The sequence below is a fragment of the Pagrus pagrus genome (genome assembly GCF_965226575.1).
Source record: "Pagrus pagrus genome assembly, chromosome: 19".
NCBI lineage: Eukaryota > Metazoa > Chordata > Actinopteri > Spariformes > Sparidae > Pagrus > Pagrus pagrus.
This window is the reverse complement of record NC_140203.1, coordinates 14,437,628-14,455,822: the sequence shown is the minus strand read 5'-3', so window position 1 is coordinate 14,455,822 and position 18,195 is coordinate 14,437,628. Positions and strand designations below refer to the sequence as shown.

Below are 18,195 nucleotides of genomic sequence, written 5' to 3'. Positions count from 1 at the left end.
TCACTCATCTCACTCTCATTTCCTGCAGAAGAATAAAAAGCCTGTGTTGACTGGGTCTCCCCACTCATTCAGAATCGTTTTGTCTTTGTTTCACTGCAACGCATCACCACAGCAAGTTGTTGCACCACGCTAAAGTCCATTTCGTTTACATCTGTTTCACCATGAGATCACATGAGAGAGATCTCGTTCAAGCCCAGCTTCAGTCTGCAGAGCCATGAACCCAGAGCACTGAAAACCACTGAAAACCAATAAGAAAACTGAGAACACAAAGTGGTGTTCTCTGTTTATTGTTTGCTGTTTATTGTTCGTGTCATGAGTCCAAATTCAATACTAGTTTTACTACTTGACGCCTCCTTGCAACACACTTGCCAAGTGTGTAGTAAATCGGATGAACGGTACTTGAGATATAACCTGCATACAGAAATTCCTTGCTTTATACAGTAGTTATATACATTATTGCTTTTTGTATTCTACTCTAATTAAAGCATATGTATCACAAGCACACACACATAAGAAAAGTAGACAAAATGTAAGTGGTCCATCCAGTAGTCATAAAATCACAGGTCTCTTGAACAAGCATTCCCTATTGTTTTTTATTGTTACTGTTTTTTACATAAAGGAGCAACAAGGACCTTTACTAATTTATAATGGGTTTTGATGGAAATGCTATAGCATTGCTGCCACAGCAAGTTCTGTGGTGGCCAAAATCCTTGAATGCTATTACTCAGAAAAGTCATGTCAGCCTTTTCAGTTTAGCACAATGATGTCATCAAGTCTCTTCTAGCAACTCCTTCACTCTGGAAAAAAGTACATATTTACCAAGTAGTTTTCATCATCTCTGTGTTTAATGTTGCATTTCAAAACATTTCTGATGAGTTTATTCAGTCAGATAATTAGGTTGGGTGCCAAAGATTGTGTTGTTGCAAAATCAGTTATGGAAGTAGGAAATAAGGTATGTGATTTGTTTTTGATAGACAGGGATTGAGAATCATTTTGCTGGAGATACACCATGTTTGATTGATATCAGCCATGGAAAATGAATCATCTTTTGATGTTTAAACTAATCCACACACCCAACCTCGAAAAAGGTGCTGTGCAGCAACTTTATCACACAATACTTCAGTGTGAGATCTACATTTTCATGTTAGTCTTCATGAGTATTTTGCCAGTTAAACATCAACAAACCCAACTTGCTGGCTCACGAGAGGACATTCAGTCTTATTCAATGAAAATAACGTGCCTACTATGATGCATTCCTGTTGTCTCAAAAATGTATTGATTTTTATTCTAGTCCAAGCAGGACTAGAGAACGAGTCATACGTTTCTGATGCTCTGTGCTATTTTAATGTATTGCCATGAATTGGAGAGCAGTTGCTAGGATTTTTAAATTTGATGCAGTCATGAATTTATTCTGAAGCGTCTGTGGCTCTACTTTATACAGTGTCTCCTGTCACCATTGACACTAATCTGCCCTTGTTGGCAGCTTTCCAGCCAATTGAGCTGGGCAGTCTTGTGCAAATAGAATTGGCGGCAGAGGCATTCAGTGACAAAAATCACTACAATTGTCTGTTCCTGTAGACGAATCAGTGCGTGACAATAGAAGCAGAAAAAGAAATGAAAAGCCTCAAGAGCCTGTCACTATAGTATCAATGATTTCACCCATTTAGCTGAATTTCTCCTCATTTTTCACCCTGCCTCTTCGCCAGGACCAAAATGCAACTTTTTACGAGACATATTCTCGATTACAAGCGGCTGTATTAGCGAGAGTGGTGGGAAAAAACTGCTGCTTTATCATAACACCGGTTTTTATCTCTGCCGTCTGGAGTCTTCCAGTTATTACCTTTCATGCAGATGCAGAACATACGCGCCGGTTGGCCGTTGGTGTTGTCTTTGGGGCGTGTTAAAGCTTTTTGCAGTTTTTTGGCTGAGAAATAGGTGACAAGGTGATGCAGAAGTCAGCTTTTATTTTATTGGTGTGTTAGAAATCACCCTTTATATTTCAAGGGAAAAATGTCACAATTGTAAACTGAACATTAAAGTGGGCTGAGCCTGCCGCATGTTGTGTGAAAGCTAGAAAACAGCTCCTTTTAGGAAAATTAAATAAATGTAAGACATGAATTATATTTTTGTGTTCCAAATAATAATTGGCTGCTTTTTCCAGAGCTTTCAGCTAAAGGTTATTTTTCTGTCTTCTTTTCTTCCTTTCTTCCTGTCTTTCTTCTTTTCTACTACGGTTTTTCCACGGTAAGATTAAAAATTTGGTTGTGGTTTCCAAGTTTTCTTCTCTTAGACCTTCCAGACAGAGGTTAAACACACAAGAATCAAATTCTGACAAACCCACTGTGTCTAATGTTCCGTTAGGATAAAAAAAAAAAAAATAAACGCACAAATCCAACAGTTACTCCTTTGACAGATAAAAAAAACTGACTCTAAAGGCACTGACAGTACTGAGGGATATTTTTTGGGCATACGGGCACATTCTCTGGTTCGGAAACGTCAACACTCCAGTGAAATAAAGGATGCAAAATTAAGTTTAAACACACAAACATTCACCCCTGAAGCTTTTTCTGTTTGAGGGGCGTATTCATGTTCACCATGATCATCTGAGCTGTGTGGGAACTTCAGAATAACACATGGTAACTTTTTTTTAGAGTGGCTTTTCTCTTCAGTATGGAGCTTATCAGGAGTGATTAACAGACATTGACAAACATCCCTCTGACAGCTGCTGAGGGATGAGACTCTATGCCAATGTTCGCTTTTCAAAATTATTTTATATTTCACTGTCAGTGATTTCAGTGAATATAATGTACAGTTAGGCATTTAGTGTAATTTGCAAGAGGCTACACGCAGTTGTTACTGTTTACTGTAGTAAGTCACTTTCTGTTGCACTTCTTTTACTCTTCTTCCAAACTACACCTCTTCCTCATCTCTCTCACCTTTCCTCATCTTTTTACCTCCCCCTCATATTCTTCTCTCTCTGTTTAGTAGGTCAACTTGTCCTGCCTCCTCTCTACATTAATTGTTGTCTTGCTTTATCACGCAACCATTCACAGCTGGGACGCATTAGACCTGTGTCTGTGTCTGTGTTTGAGTGTGTGTGTGTGTGTGTGTGTGTGTGTGTGTGTGTGTGTGTGTGTGTGTGTGTGTGTGTTTGTATATGGGTGTGTGTGTGTTCACCAGGCCAGGGTAATTCCCCCTCTGTCTTTGATGAGCAGGTTGGTCCAAGGCTCCGGGCTGAGTTCTGTAAGATGCTTCACACTTGGATGATTATCTGGTGTTTGTAGTTTTCCACACATTGCTTCTGTCTCTCATGTGTCATGTCAAAAAACGAGACTGCCAGAAAACTTGCCGTGTGTACGATTGCTTGCTTGCAGGCCTGCGGTACATGTTGTAGTGGGAGAAGCTCATGCCATTTGTCGTCTGTCATCAGCTCTTTGTCCTCTCTATCTCATCTCTATGAGACATTGTTCTAAAGAAGCACGATCTCTAACGTAGTGCCTCATTCTATGTATTGCTCATGATGTTAAATGGGCAAGTTTGTTACTTAGTCTATTAAGTAAACAAAATAAACTCACAAAATGTCTGGATAGAGGGTATTTTCACAGCTTTTTTCCTTAGTACATAGTACATAACAGAAAAATATGGCTGTTTGCCATCTGAATGCCAGTTTGTAATTTTTTTACCAAACTAAGATGAACCTAATTGCCTCTTTGACGCATCATAAAACACCCTTAATTCAAACTCAGAAAGAAACAGAAACAAGATGAATCTCACTTGATTCGATTTTCTACAGCTTTCTTCAGCTTTCTACAGCTTTCTCTCTGGTTTGGTCAAAATAAATCAATTCACCGAGTAAGATGTGAAAATATTCTAGCTCTACATGCCTTTTTCGCCCGCTATTGGTGCCAGACTCTGATGTGACTCTCTCTCTCACTGCTCTGCTGGCCCTCAGTGGAGCCGCTGTAAATCACCTCTATAATGTATCCCCTGTCGTTAAACTGACCTCTGTTGGTCTCGGAGGTTGGGTCCAGCCGTGTTCCCTGGGAGGCTGGTAGAGCTGTGTTGCCCGCCCGCAGTGACTCCCCCATGATCCAAGGTTGCGATGCAGGCAGACTCTAGTTAGCTACTAGGAACACTTAGCTGCTAAGTGAGCTAACCAGCTAACAGCAGCTGGTCACTACAGAAAAAGATAGATAAAGCGAGTATAGTGAGCATCAGTTAGCAGTTAATCTAGTGATTAACTACCCCTTATTTGCCTGGAGTGACCTTTGACAGTTGGCCATATCTTACACTGTTAAAGTTAGAAACAGCCAAGAAACCAAGTTTGGGTCAAGTCCTTGGATTTGTTTGAGCACCTATAATATATTTGGCTCTCAGACATTTGCTTTGATGCTACCTGAATGAGAGCAGCTTTTGAATACACAGCTGCATATCATTGACATGCAATGTCATGATTTTGGAGCAGATCAGTTTACACTTTGTGTCAATATTTGATTTTCTTTTGGAAGAATAGATATTATTTATGTGCCTTAAACACAACAACAGCATTGCCAGAGTTATATGATATTTTCACCCTCTCCCTTATTCATTTTAATAAAGCCTTGTAACGTCTTGTTCCTAACCCTTCTCTTTAATTCTAGCCTAACTTGATATCTTTATCGGGTGAGTCATGATTCTTGGATTCCACCAGTTAACATGTCAATGGCCAGATGTTTCTCTATATTTGCATGTTACCATAGTCAGACAACAAACATATCTGTTTACCTATTGCAGTCTGTGTGTGTGCTACCTGGTGCGATGGACATGTCGTAACATAAACATATATGTGGTATATAAGCCGAAATGTTGCAGCACCTTAACCGTGACATGTCAAAATATAGCTCGATGGACATGTGACAATGGACAATGCTTATTCTGGAAGTGAAAGTGTCAGGAATTCCATTGTCAAATATTCAGTAGTTCATCAACCCGGAGCACAAGATTGGGATAATGTTTCCACATTGAATCCGTACTGCATCAGTTCACACAGCAACATGCAGAACAATCAGGTGGGAGCACATAAACAAAGCTGCAACACTCATTGTGGGATTCACTCATTTACCCATTTTCAGCTTTGCTTCCATCCTGCCTGAATAACTTGCGCTCAGACAGGAATTAGGAGCAAGACCGCATAACAACCCTCTGAGGAATTTCAGTGTGGAGGTGATGTGGTGTGCTTGGATCATTCATTCACCCAGCTTTGTTTAATTATAGGTCAAAGACACCTCAAGGTTTGTGGCCACATCCATGTAACAATTCAAAAGGGGGAAACCCCCCTGAGGGTACCTCCCACACTGTAAATAACAGGATCCTGCCATTTATTTCTCTGGCTGTCCTTGTTTGAGGATTTATGGATCACTTCAGTGATCCATAAATTGTTTTGTGGAGTGTTTTGTTAAAGCACTCCTTCAACTCAATATTTTGTACATGGGGCTGATGATATTTAACAAAGTATATGTTACTAAGTGGCATCCAGCAGAGGCAGTATTTTCATAGTGATTTATTACTATTTGATACTATACCAAGTAGCATCAGAGGTGCAAGTGAAAACACACAACAGTAAATGTATTGTATCATCATTAAGGTACTCAGTCCGTCCCTCCTTCCTCCTCTTGTCTCCCTGAGGTCCTCATCCCCTCTCTTTTGAAGTCTGCACTCAGTCCCTGATTGTTTTGATCATTTGGAGGACCTGAGTTTTAAAGCCAAGGTAAGATAAACTCTCAGTATAGAGTACATCTGGATGAGAAAGCTCTGAGGGTAAAACAACAGGAGAGAGAGAAAGACGGCCAGCAAGATGTCATGGTGAGGACAACTACAGGCAGAGCTGAATGACCGCGGAATATTAGAGAGGAGGAGCTGACTGAAAATAAGACAACAAAGCAGGACGAAGGTGTAAATGAATGGAAATGTGAGCTAAACTTGTGCATCCCTGCTTCTGAGAGCAGAACTGCAAGGCTAACTGTGTTATTATTTTTAGAAAGAGACATTGGTCTTGAGCCATTGAAACATACTCTTTTGCTTTGAACAATACAAGCCGAGTACCATCTAGTTCTATTATACCCGAGAGAAGGCAGACATCTCTACAGCTGATATCTCGAAAACTCTGCAACTTGCAACAAAACAATCTAGATGGAGAAATAGCTGTACAGTTAAAAGCCAAAATATGTACTTTTTGATTTTGACTTTAACTGTTTCTTTAAATACAGGTGAAATAAAATAGAAGCATGGCGAGGTATCAGAATGCACAACAAAGTGTTTTTTCTGAAAAATTGTTATAACATTAGTTTAAAAGTCTTCCTTTAAATCCTGTTTAATCTCAGTTCAGCATGGTGAGGTACAGGACAGGGTCATTAGACGATATACATGGGAGGCTGAATGGAGCAACAGTAAGACACAGTTAGGGGTACGTCCACCTTATGAAAGACACATGGAAGTGAGCAGCATGAGGCCAAATGTGCAGTGAGCATAGGTTGGTAATGTGTGTGTGTCCAAGTCTGCATTTGAATGTACGTAATGTAATGTAATGTAATTTGCTCTGTGTGTGCATATGAACAGTAATTGTGTGTATCTGTATCCTCTTGTAGTTTACTTTACATTTGACAATGTTTGTATGGATATAAGCATGATTAACGGTGTGTGCTTATGTGTGTGTGTGACGTAAATTGCCGTGAAAGCTCTTAAAAGACGCTTGGGTCGTCATCAGTTCTATCTGATCTATTTCATGCAAGAAAAAGCCCAACATCATAACGCCTGCCATATGGAGATTGTTACTATGGAAAGCAAAGCAAAAGAGGCTGCTTGTGAATGCAGGTCGCACAGACTGGACTCTGCAGGAGGAGACACACACACACACACACACACACACACAGGATAGAGGGATATTGGACAGTTACCAAGGGGAATCAGAGATAAGGAAATTGAAGAGTCTCTTTCCTCTGTCTCATTCGGCTTGTTTTCTCTCTAAACAAACAGCCGGCAGCAGCGCAGCTTTTAGGAGCCCTTTATGAAATAGTCTGACATCCTTTATAGGACACACACACAAAACTAGACTTTGGCACACAAGTACAACAGGGGTTAACTAATTCCAGCAAAATAACACTTCCCGCCAAATTTAGCAGCTGCAACCTGAAAACACTTTGAACTGCTGGAGGTCTCCACCAGACGCCACCAGTCAGTGGAGGTTACGAGCTATCTCACATCTGGATCTGTAGGTGACCTGAGGGGAGAGATGAAGAATGCCAGTCTAAAAACCACCACTGTCTTCGCACAGACTCAACGCTATAGTGATCAAACGGTGAGGCGGTTAGTCCTTCCAACTACAGCCCAGCATGACAAAGACAAAACACTGTCATGCACACATACTGCCCATTCTCACAGATGTCCATGCGGCCATAGCGCCTTTACAACACACAGACATTTTGCACTCACTCACACATGTACCCACACGGAGTCTGGGCACAGTGCTGTGAGTGACATTGTGGTTGCCCATCCTAGTCTTGTTCTGCCATAACCACCATTTCCTCCAAAGCAAAAAAAAAGAATAAGTCTGTGAGGCCGCAAAGTCTCCAGTGACCTGCGGTTCCTATTAGCCGCCCATCATTTTTGACAGTCTAATAAAGCCAATTTTTTTTCAGGGAAGGGCTTTTCCTTTTGTTTTCTCTTGTTTTAAGCCTTAGTTTTGAAGTTAATGTCTGGTACTGTTGTCCACAGTGTCTAGAAGATTATAAGCAAGAATGCAGTGTGGAATGGTTCGTCTTTAGTTTTATTTGTTAAAGCTGTAGCGGTGATGATTTGTGTGTCTATGTGTGAATCCGGTTGCCAGACTGTGGGGACACCCTCAGGGCACCAGCCAGCCAGTGTCTGCTAAGGACACAATAGTTACTGTAGCAGCAGAGCTGAATCAATTTATAGCTTAGTTGTCAACTATTCGATTAATTCCCACATATTAAGTCTAAACCCTCTGATTCCAACCTCTTTAAGGTGCTATATGTGCTAAGAATTTTAGTTTAAAACATTCAAACATTAACCAAAAGTACCAGTATATAGAGTGTTGCAGGGATATTTATCGTAGTTAGCATGCTAACCAGCTAGCCCCTTACCACTTTGTACCTCAAGAGGTGATAGTCCAATAGTAAACAACACCCAGAGCTCTAAACTCCCAGTCTGGGCAGAGTCAGCGAAGGAAACCACTAGCTGCTTTGCTAACTGAGCTAACAAGCTAATGGCAGCAGTTAGTAGTTACTCTGCTAATATAGTGCCCCCTATTTGCCAGAAGTATGAATTCGACAGGTGGCCAAATTCATAAAAATTGCACATTTTTTAAATGTGAATATTTTCTGTGTCTACTATGACAGTAAACTGAGTATCTTCAGGTTTGTGGGCAAAAAAGACATTTGAGAACATCATCTTGGCTTTAAGGGAAAAACTAGCTGTGGTTGCATGGACATTATTTTTGACGTTAAACAAAGAGATCCAATAAGATGAGCATTTACATGCCAGAATTTAACGTTTGGTTCCACCCACTATGAGGCGTTGTGCGTGACAGAAATATAACAGAAGTAGAATGTGGCATTTTCTAAATGTAATATGAAATTCAATTCATCCATTCGCTCTGCCGCACAATTTCTTTCACAATTTTGACTTTGTTCATCCTTTCAAACACTTGTTTGAACAACTTGTTGTTTCGAGCCTTCTTGACCATCAAGGCATTCAACAATCCTCAAATCTTTTAAGATCTCCAGTAATTCTATCGGCCACAGTCCACTTCTGTTTTGCTACCACCATGTTACTGTCCCTACCAGAAGCAATGTCCTCTAATGTGAACATGTACAGAAAGAATATATTTGATACAATCAGAGAGAAAAGATCAGATTGAGCCTCTACATGGTTTTTAGCCACTAATATTTTCCTACTGAACAAATTTCAAAAGGTTTATACTACCACGGTCTAGATCTGATTAAACATTCATTTCCATTAGACCGGATCAGATCAGAGTCCTCTGATTGAGGCGGTTATATGAGACATTTGTCTTTTGATTGGGGTATAATTCTGATTATTAGTGATGTGTTAGGGTCCATGTAAACACAACTACTGACCGACAAAAATGTTTACAATTTTTGACATTTTACAGACTAAACAACACATTGGCTATTTTGAGAAAATCATGTGAAAGTGGCAGTAAAAAAAATCATTAGTTGCATTTTTATGTAGCAAGTACACCAGCTATAGTGGCGTCACCTGCTGATGCAAGTCAATTTCTGAATGCTATTAAAAATGATAAATATAAATAGTTTTGATGGTGTGGAACTTGAATCCATAAACCGTAAAGACATAGCCAATATCAAAAAATTAAACCATGATATTGCATTCCTCCTCATAAGCCTATGTGGCTGTGTGACAATAGAAAAATCAACCCATTACTAGGATTACACTAAGCCTTCACACATGACTTTAATTAGGATTTCAAGCTGTGTGATTAATGGCGAATGATGGTGTCTCATATACCCTTGGGGGCTTGAAAGCAGCACACTAAATAATTAAATGCAATAAATGTGTTTTGGGCAGTCATCGTTGCTATTATGTACGCTCGCCCTGTATGACGGCTGGAATTGGGGACATGGGGCCAGAAGCTGTTTATTGCTTTCATATGGAGCCAACATGTGTTTTACATTTACCAGGAGAGTTTTTTTTGTTTTTTTTACTGTAATATGTACACTCAGGGTGCTCTTACTATTGAGACATCATCATACTGCCTCTACTTATCATTTGTTAGTAAAACTAATACTGAAACTTAGAAATAAGAACCAAAGCTTGTCTTGAATTAGCAACACTTTATCATTTCTCCTTCATGTGCTGCTATAATTTAAATGGATTACACAGTTTTCTTTCATAATGAATTGGTGCAGATCAGATTTTGATACACGCAAAGTAAAATCTAAACTGTAACAGAGGTGTAGCATTACAGTCCTGGCTCACCTGCACGGTTATGACTGTGGTTTGTTTATAATTCATCAAGCGCATTTATTTGGCTGCTTTTGATGAGCAGATTGCAGTTTGACTATTATTTCAGTGTAAACAAACACCAAAATACTCTAAACATTCATTCCTCATGAATTTGGACTGTTTTTCCCTGTTGTTTTTTTTTAACATCTTGAACTTGTCTTGTAATGCACACCAGGTAGAGATGGTGTATGACACGCTGGCATGGAGCACTTGCAGAGTATAAGATCAATGGGAAGTTTTCTTCTGTGCTGAAAGGCAAAGTGCATCACTGAAAACCCATCAATGTCCCTGATGGAACCACATCTTGCATGCGCGCACATGTGTGTGCGTTCACGCACACCACAACCAAACCATCACAGGACTCGTCTTCTCCATGATTACCCCTTTTTTTAAGGCCCAGATGGAGAAAAGCTTGGTTGACATGAAGCAGGCATTGTTTAATTCTGAAGCAGAGAGGAGGGCAGAGAAATGGGTAAAATTACTATACCCTGTCTCAATGAGTTAACTAACGCCTTTACCCCAACTTGTGGGGTTCATAGGGATGCTTCATGCTAAAAGGGATTATATACATGTATTATGGTCACCATCACCATTAGATAGCATTCTCTCATCAGTGAGGTAACTTCTTTTCAAACTACCTATGACATTAAACGTCAGTATTTGATGACTCAACTACTAAATCAACTGTGTTTGCCATCATAGTGTTGCCTTAATTGTTCACCTTAATGCACACACAAAGGGGAGGCCTTTCTGTTTCTCCCTCCCAATATGTCTGTTCTGTTTACTTCAGCACTATGGTTTATAAAGTTGGCCAAAAAAACACACGTTGCGTTTTTGGAAATTTTTTCACTCACGATTGAGTTTTCACAACAGCAGGTGAGCCCCATATGGAGGAAGTGTGTGTAAATCATGTAGCCTATCAAAATCAATGGGGCACTGAATGACATTTTAACAGCAGGTGCTTTCAAAAGTTTGTACGAAACAACGGCGTACAGTAAGTAGGTCTACATTCAATAGAAGAGGTTGCATTACAATTGCTTTTAAAGGAGGGAAGTAATACCAGAGAACATCTTCTCTGCAGAGCATGTGCGATTGTCCATAGATGGGAGGGGTAGGGTGAGGGATGGTTGTCCACTAGTTAACTGATTGCAGATGGCGTCGTTCTCTCAGACGGATTTTAAAAAAACCTTAAAATGTCAAAATCGGTCTCGAACCCAGAAGCTCTACACAGTGATATATCCATACCTCTTGATGTTTCTACAGGCTCCAGGCTTTAGGCTCCACCATGCCTTCCAAACTCCTGTTGTGGTGGACCCACATGGACCCCTCTCAGCGCAAAACCACACATTGCTTATTACCACACACTCTAACACTGTGTAATACCAGACTATTTTCACGCTGATTCCAAACCAGACTCTGACATTCCAACCATGGAGCTGAAGCTGGGATCGAGGGACACTCGGCCCAACAGTCTGTGATCGTGTGTGACAGGTTTCAAGACTCAGTGCTTGAGCCTTTCTTTTTCACAAGTGTTGATTTTCTTGGCTAGTGTGTCATGAAGTAGTCCAAGAGTCTCTAAGTATGAGCTCAATTGTTGCAACAGCCAGTGGGAGTTTAGCTCAAGGGGGGAGTAAACGAGAACAAACTGAAAAAAGAAATCACTTTTCACAACTTCCACTCACACAGACATTAGTGCGTAGTAGAGATTCCCAAGTACATGATGTAATTATCAGCAAAATATGTGACGGGGCACCTAATATATTACATGAACTCTTTGGTTAGACGCTTAAAATTTCAGACTTCGGCATCTTTCTTTGTGTGATTATTATTCTTTCTAATAAAAAAATAGGATATACATACATACATTTATATATATAGAAATAGACCCTAGAACCACACAGCACACAGTAGAAATAGACAGTAGAAATACACATCACACAGTAGAAATGCACGGTAGAAATACAAAGTACATAGTAGAAATACACAGTAGAAATACACTGCACACATTAGGAAATCACAGTAGAAATACACAGAAGAAATACACAGCATACAGTAGAAATACACATCACACAATAGAAATAGACAGTAGAAACACAGCACACAGTAGAAATACGCATTGCACAGTAATAATACACAGCACACAATAGAAATACACATTGCAACGGATAATACACATTGCACAATAATAATACACAGCACAGAGTAGAAACACACCGCACACAGTAGAAATACACAGCAGAAACACGCAGCACACAGCAGAAATACACAGTAGAAATACACAGCACACAGTAGAAATTCAAAGTAGAAATTTTACAGTTTAAAAAAATTGTAAGTCCAACTTGTAGTATAAATGCAAAGTAATCTACCTCCAAAACACACACACACACACACACACACACACACGTACACAGCCCCATAAAACCCTGCCACAACCCTGTTATAGGCCTATACCACAGCACTCGCCACACCACCAAAAAAAACCCCACTCACTCCTTCTGCCACCTTACCTCATGTTAAGCACATTCAGTCTGTTCTTACTTTACACACTCTCACCACACATATGACACACCAACCTCAGCCACAACCTCTCATATTACCAATGGTCTAACCAGAAAAACTATATCTGCAGCTATAATTCTTACAACAACATGTGTTTTAAGAAAAAATCAAGCAAACAGCCAAACTAAAACCTACAGAACATTTTCCACATTTTATAATATAAAACGTATAAAAGTTATTGTTTTTGTTAACCACATTCCATAGTAATTTCATTTCTTACGTCATAATAATAAGCCAACAGGAACAGCTCTGTAGCAAGGCCATCATTAAATGTTATAAACTAGTTGTCTGGCTGCTGTCTTGCAATACAGAAGTATCCGCTGCTGTATCACCAGACTACAGAACAGCATTATTCCTCAGGCTGTGAGTTTCCTCAATTCTCCCTCAGCACTTTGCCACAGTTTTAATTTTTCAGAATTGGACCCAATGGCAGGCATTGAGAATACCCATACAGAAATATCCAGACTTCTCGCTGAAGGTCTCATTTGCTTATATACATATATCATAAAGAGGTATCAGTATTGATCCGAGACTGTTTCATAACCAGTTAAACGTTTCTTGTAGTATATTAAATGTATAGAATGTATAGCCTTTGCAAAGAAAGTTTTTTGAAACCACAAGGTGCACTTGTGGTTCTGTTGTTTGATACTTGATTCATGTGGTATGTGATAAAGAACAGAGACAGTACTGCATATATAGTGACCTTATGCAAGCTTTCCATGATTAGTTTGATAATTTTGATTTACAGTGATGTCTAAATGCATTTAATCCATCCGACAAACACCTGCACGTCAAGCTTAGAGGTCTGTGCAATTAAAAATTCCATCAGGGAGAGTGATGTTCTGATTTTAATCCATTTGATGACACTTTTCTCCATGAAAATCCACTTGAATGAATAGCAGATGGCAAAGGTATTCTCTGCCATAACAGCTTCTAGTGCCTTGTATAAAAATCTTCACCCTGTGATGAAACATTCAACCAAATCCTTTTTTAAATCAGAAAATACCATCCAAAGGGGAAAAAATCTGGTTGGCAGTCATTTTGTCTTTTAATGAAATCATTATGACAGAATTTTACATTTCTAATGAGCTGTCTCTCTAATCATTATAAAAAATATATCATTAAAACATTTTCTTTCTTTTTGTGTTTTGTACAGTAAAAATAACTTCCCCTTTTGCTCATTTAATCAATTCTTTTAGTCATTCCAGCTAATTTAATTATTACAAAACATAACCGGGAAAAGGGAATGGTTAATGTGGTTTTACTATATACAGACACCCAGTAAATTAGTCTTTATTTGATCCCATGTCAGGCCCTAATGCCCTGCATGTTGACTCTGCTGTCAGGCAGCCAGTGATCAAGGACTAATAGAGGCTTTCTGCTGCCATAGCTGCTTCCAGCGACCCTGGGTCTAAGGCTGAATCTCGCCAGTGGAGTTAGAGGAGAGAAAGCCAACAAAAACAACAAATATATTTTAATTTAGACTGCAGGCTTATTCCTCTGGAGAGTATGGGGGGGTGAGGGAAAGTTGGGGAGTAAAGGCGAGGAAAGGAAAGGAAAGGAGAAGAGAGGTAAAGCAGAGCAGAGGAGAGAAAGGAGGAACAAAATGAATTAAGTGAGTCAGGAATGAGATGAGAAAAAACTGCAAGGGAGAAGAGACTAATTTTGGAGTTTTGGCTCTGCTCTGGCTCAGGCTCTGGAAAATGTTTCATAGGTCTATCAAGGCCTTGACTAAAATATTAGTATAAAATACATGTTTACATTCTTGTTTTTATCTCTAAATGCATTACAAGAAACACACTCTCCTTCAGTGACTCACATTTTAGGACTTGTGTCAGAGAGACTTTTTCCTGAATATTTCTCTCTCCTGCTGACATGCTTTAACTTTATCCTTTTTTTCCCTTCTTTTTATTTCTGTCTTTTTCCTCCCTCTCCTGACTCTCCTCACTCTTCCCGAATCGATAAACAGAGGCCTCACCTCAGTGCAGGCCAAGGCAAATGTTTGAGCCACCTGTTGCAGGAAACTTGAAGCCCTCAGGAGATGTGAAGATGGAGCTGGAGCTGAGGCAGAGGCCATGCTCCAGGTACAGGTTGCCACTAAGCCTGAACAGAAGGGGTGGCACAGAGGTGTGTGTGTGTGTGTGTGTGTGTGTGTGTGTGTGTGTGTGTGTGTGTGTGTGTGTGTGTGTGTGTGTGTGAGCAGATTTACAAATGAGATGGATGGAATGATCCTTATTTCTATATTTAAACTTCAAGGTGTTGAAGTCTGCTGACACCTCACTAAATAGCAAAATAATCCCAGAGGGCGAAAAAGGAAAGAAAAAAAAAAAAGATTTTAATTTGTTATCATGCCACTGCATCTGCAAATAACTTCATTTGAGAGGTTTTGACATACTTTTCAACAAAAGCTACATGGACACCAAAAAGAAGTTTGTTTAAACATGTTGACATCTGTTTCCAGTATTTGATAAGGAAGAGCATAGAAAACGATACTATGACTAAACAATACATGACTTGGGTAAAAGTTTCTTACCATCAACCCAATGTTTACTCTCACCCGCCATGTTTCAGTGTCATAAGACGTCATCTCGGAAACTCGTGCCAAAATTTTCTCTGACTTTCCGAGTTGTTGTTCCAACTTGAGAGCATTCACTTGAATCTTCCCTCCAATAATTTTCCAATAATTCCTACAGCACATGATAAAAACAATAAAAACCAGGGTAAGGTGGTATGGAGCCCTGAAAGTGACAAAAGGAAGTAAAATCTTAACTGGAGTGTATTATTCAGATACAGAATGTCTTTTCACTTTATTAAATTGAATATAGGTCGAGAAGGATTTGCAAATCATTTCATTCTTTAGAGCTTCAGAGCAGGTAAAGATATTTTGCACTATTGTAGCATTACTCTGTCAACTCCTTTAACAGTGGGTAAAGCATTTTAGTCTGCAAGCTAACACAAATTGAACACCTTCTGCTTGTTTTTTTTTATAAAAAGAAGCTTAGAATAAATTATTAAATTCCCATTAAGTTTATTGCACTGGTATCATATTTAGATATTAAAGTTTATTGTAGAACTGAAGAATATCCTGCCTTCCATCCTGTCTTCACCAGCTGTTTGCTAACTTTATCTGTCTGGTGCAGCTAACATTCTGTCAGTTAATCAGGATGAGCTTTTTGCTTGAAATGGCTGCTTACTTTCATGTAGAGCAGTGTTGGTTGGAGCGGTGAGACTTTTTGTGTTAACCTTTGGACAGTAAAACCAAAACAATGAGATATGTGAGTCTTAACAGCTCTTTGGAGCTTTAGAGCTTTATGATAATTCCCTGTGGGTTTGTCAGTATAAGCAACCTGTTTCACTTAACACATTGTTAATATACAAAATATTGATTAACTCAGCTTTCATTCAAAGGGTATCAGCATGGACACCAAAGACAAAGAGTTTTAATAAGGAGGACGAAATGGTAAAATAAAGAAATCAAGTAAAAGGAGCTGAACATGCGAGGAGGAGGAGGAGGACTCCTGGTTCACCTCCTGGGTTCCAGGAACTCCCTTGGTCTGCTTCCAATGATTGCCCCCGAGCCCCTTTGCCCCCCCAACCCTCTTTACCTCTGCAAACACCCCTTTAACCCCCCCTCCAACCCCAAATTTTCTGGCAACTCCTTTAATCGCCCCCATCACCCGTTCTTCCTCTCAACCACTCACCCCCTCCTTTCACCCTTTGGCATCCCATCCAAACTGCTGCCCTCTCAGCAAACATTTCCCCTCCTCCCTTTCTTTCTCGCGCTCCCCCCCCCCCCAACTGCTGTAAATGCCCCCAGGACTGTGGTTCTTTCAGTTATTCACCTCTCCTCCAAACCCACACGTCTTTCTCCGATTCAGAGCTCGCAAACTCTCTCTCTCTCTCTCTCTCTCTCTCTCTCTCTCTCTCTCTCTATCCCCTCCTCTGTCTCTCTGGCTCTCTCTCCCGCTCTCCCCGGGAAGTAAAATATTCACAGCTGCTGCTGCGGTCAGGTCGCACGGCCACAAGACTCTCTGAGCAAACAGAGGAGCTGTGAACGTGTGAAGCCGATGGTGTACGTTTCATTTGAGGTCCGACACAGGTCCGATAGATCCTGATGTAGTCAAAACAGAAACCGCATACTGAGCCTCGCCACATGCCTCAACAAACCAAACACTAACCAAACATACCCAAGCACAACACTAAAAAATGACATTGGCAAACAGTTTTTAGAAACATGTTATGCACACTGGAGAAACGGGAGAAATGATGCGTGGCTCGGTGCCGCTGAACAGACTAACTCAGATGTCACTGGGGTTGATAATCAGCGTGGAACATCTGTCTTGGATAAATGCCCCGCTTTTAAAGTCTGGCCTTGTTATGTATTACGGGTAAAGGCAAGAGCACATTAAGTCATGTTAAAGTTGCAATAAAAATACATCAAGCTATTCCAAGAGGTCTACAAATAATATATATGCACAGTTGATTCAAAGTTCTCTGAATGAACAAGTGGACGAATTTGCCTCGGATTATGTAAGTTTGAGTCCAGATTTCTATGCTAATAAGCACTTAAACGGGACGTTTCACGTATGAAAGTGTACCACCAAATAATAAAGACATCTTGGTTAAGGAATGCCAGCCCTTGAACTTTATGAGGGAGGGAGAGAGGGGGAGGAGGAGGGGGAGGGGGATCAGTGTCTTGAACACATTTCAAAGTAATTGTACTTGATATGTCGTTTACAGAACACCCACGTAATCATATAAACAAAGGACTAGATGCCCTGGGAGGATGAAAGGAAATTTGAATCTCCCTCTGATGCATCATACTTACTCACGTTTTGACATGAGTGTTCGGCACCGTGGATCCCTACGCACAAAAATAGAGGATCCAGGACCTTTTTGTAATAAACACAGCGGGATGGACCGACTCCGGTGGATTCAATCATACTTGGAAATTAACTTCCACACAGAGAGAAACAGATGGCAAGACAGTTGAAAGTGATGGATGCAATGAACAAATTACAACTTCTGCAGCCCTGGGCAGAGGAAGTGTGACTGTGTGTGTATACATGTGTGATGACCTTGCTCTAGGTCTGATCCCACTAATGCTGGATTTTGTCCGAACTTTACCAAGACATGTCAAAAGCTATAAAAAACACTGGGGAAAAAATGCGACTGCGAATGAAGCGCAGGCCCCGGATGGCAACAACACGAGCAGAGGAGTTTAAGTAAAAGAGAGGGAAAGCGAGGGAAGAATAAAGAAAACATGACATCATAGTTAATTAGAATCAGGTGATAAACAAGGGAGTGATATTTACGTTATACCATATGCCCTGCTCCATGTGTCTTTCTGTCTCGGGGGGCACAGCAACAGGTTTCAGACAAGTAAGGTCAAGGAGGAGGCTTTCCCCAGCTGCTAGACCACACTGAGGCACACACCTCTTTACCCAGTCGCCCCAGTGTGTGTGTGTGTGTGTGTGTGTGTGTGTGCGTGCGCGCATGTCTGCCATTTCTAAAGCCTGTTTTGTCTTTGTTGTTATCACTTAAAAAAACAGTGTTTATCCTCCAGGAAGCCATGTTTGCCATGTGTACTTGTAA

The 18,195-nt window shown here is 40.3% G+C and overlaps 1 long non-coding RNA gene across 4 annotated transcripts in view; it reads left to right on the top strand.

Moving 5' to 3' along the window:
- Positions 1-18,195, top strand: part of LOC311275411 — a 110,654-nt gene that overhangs the window by 29,365 nt on the left and 63,094 nt on the right. For 3 of the 4 annotated variants that reach the window (XR_014624865.1, XR_014624867.1, XR_014624868.1), the window contains exon 2: positions 14,570-14,684. This is a non-coding gene — a long non-coding RNA (uncharacterized lncRNA). Of the gene's footprint in view, positions 1-14,569; positions 14,728-18,195 lie in introns of all 4 variants that reach the window. The other variant, XR_014624866.1, reaches the window with a different exon arrangement.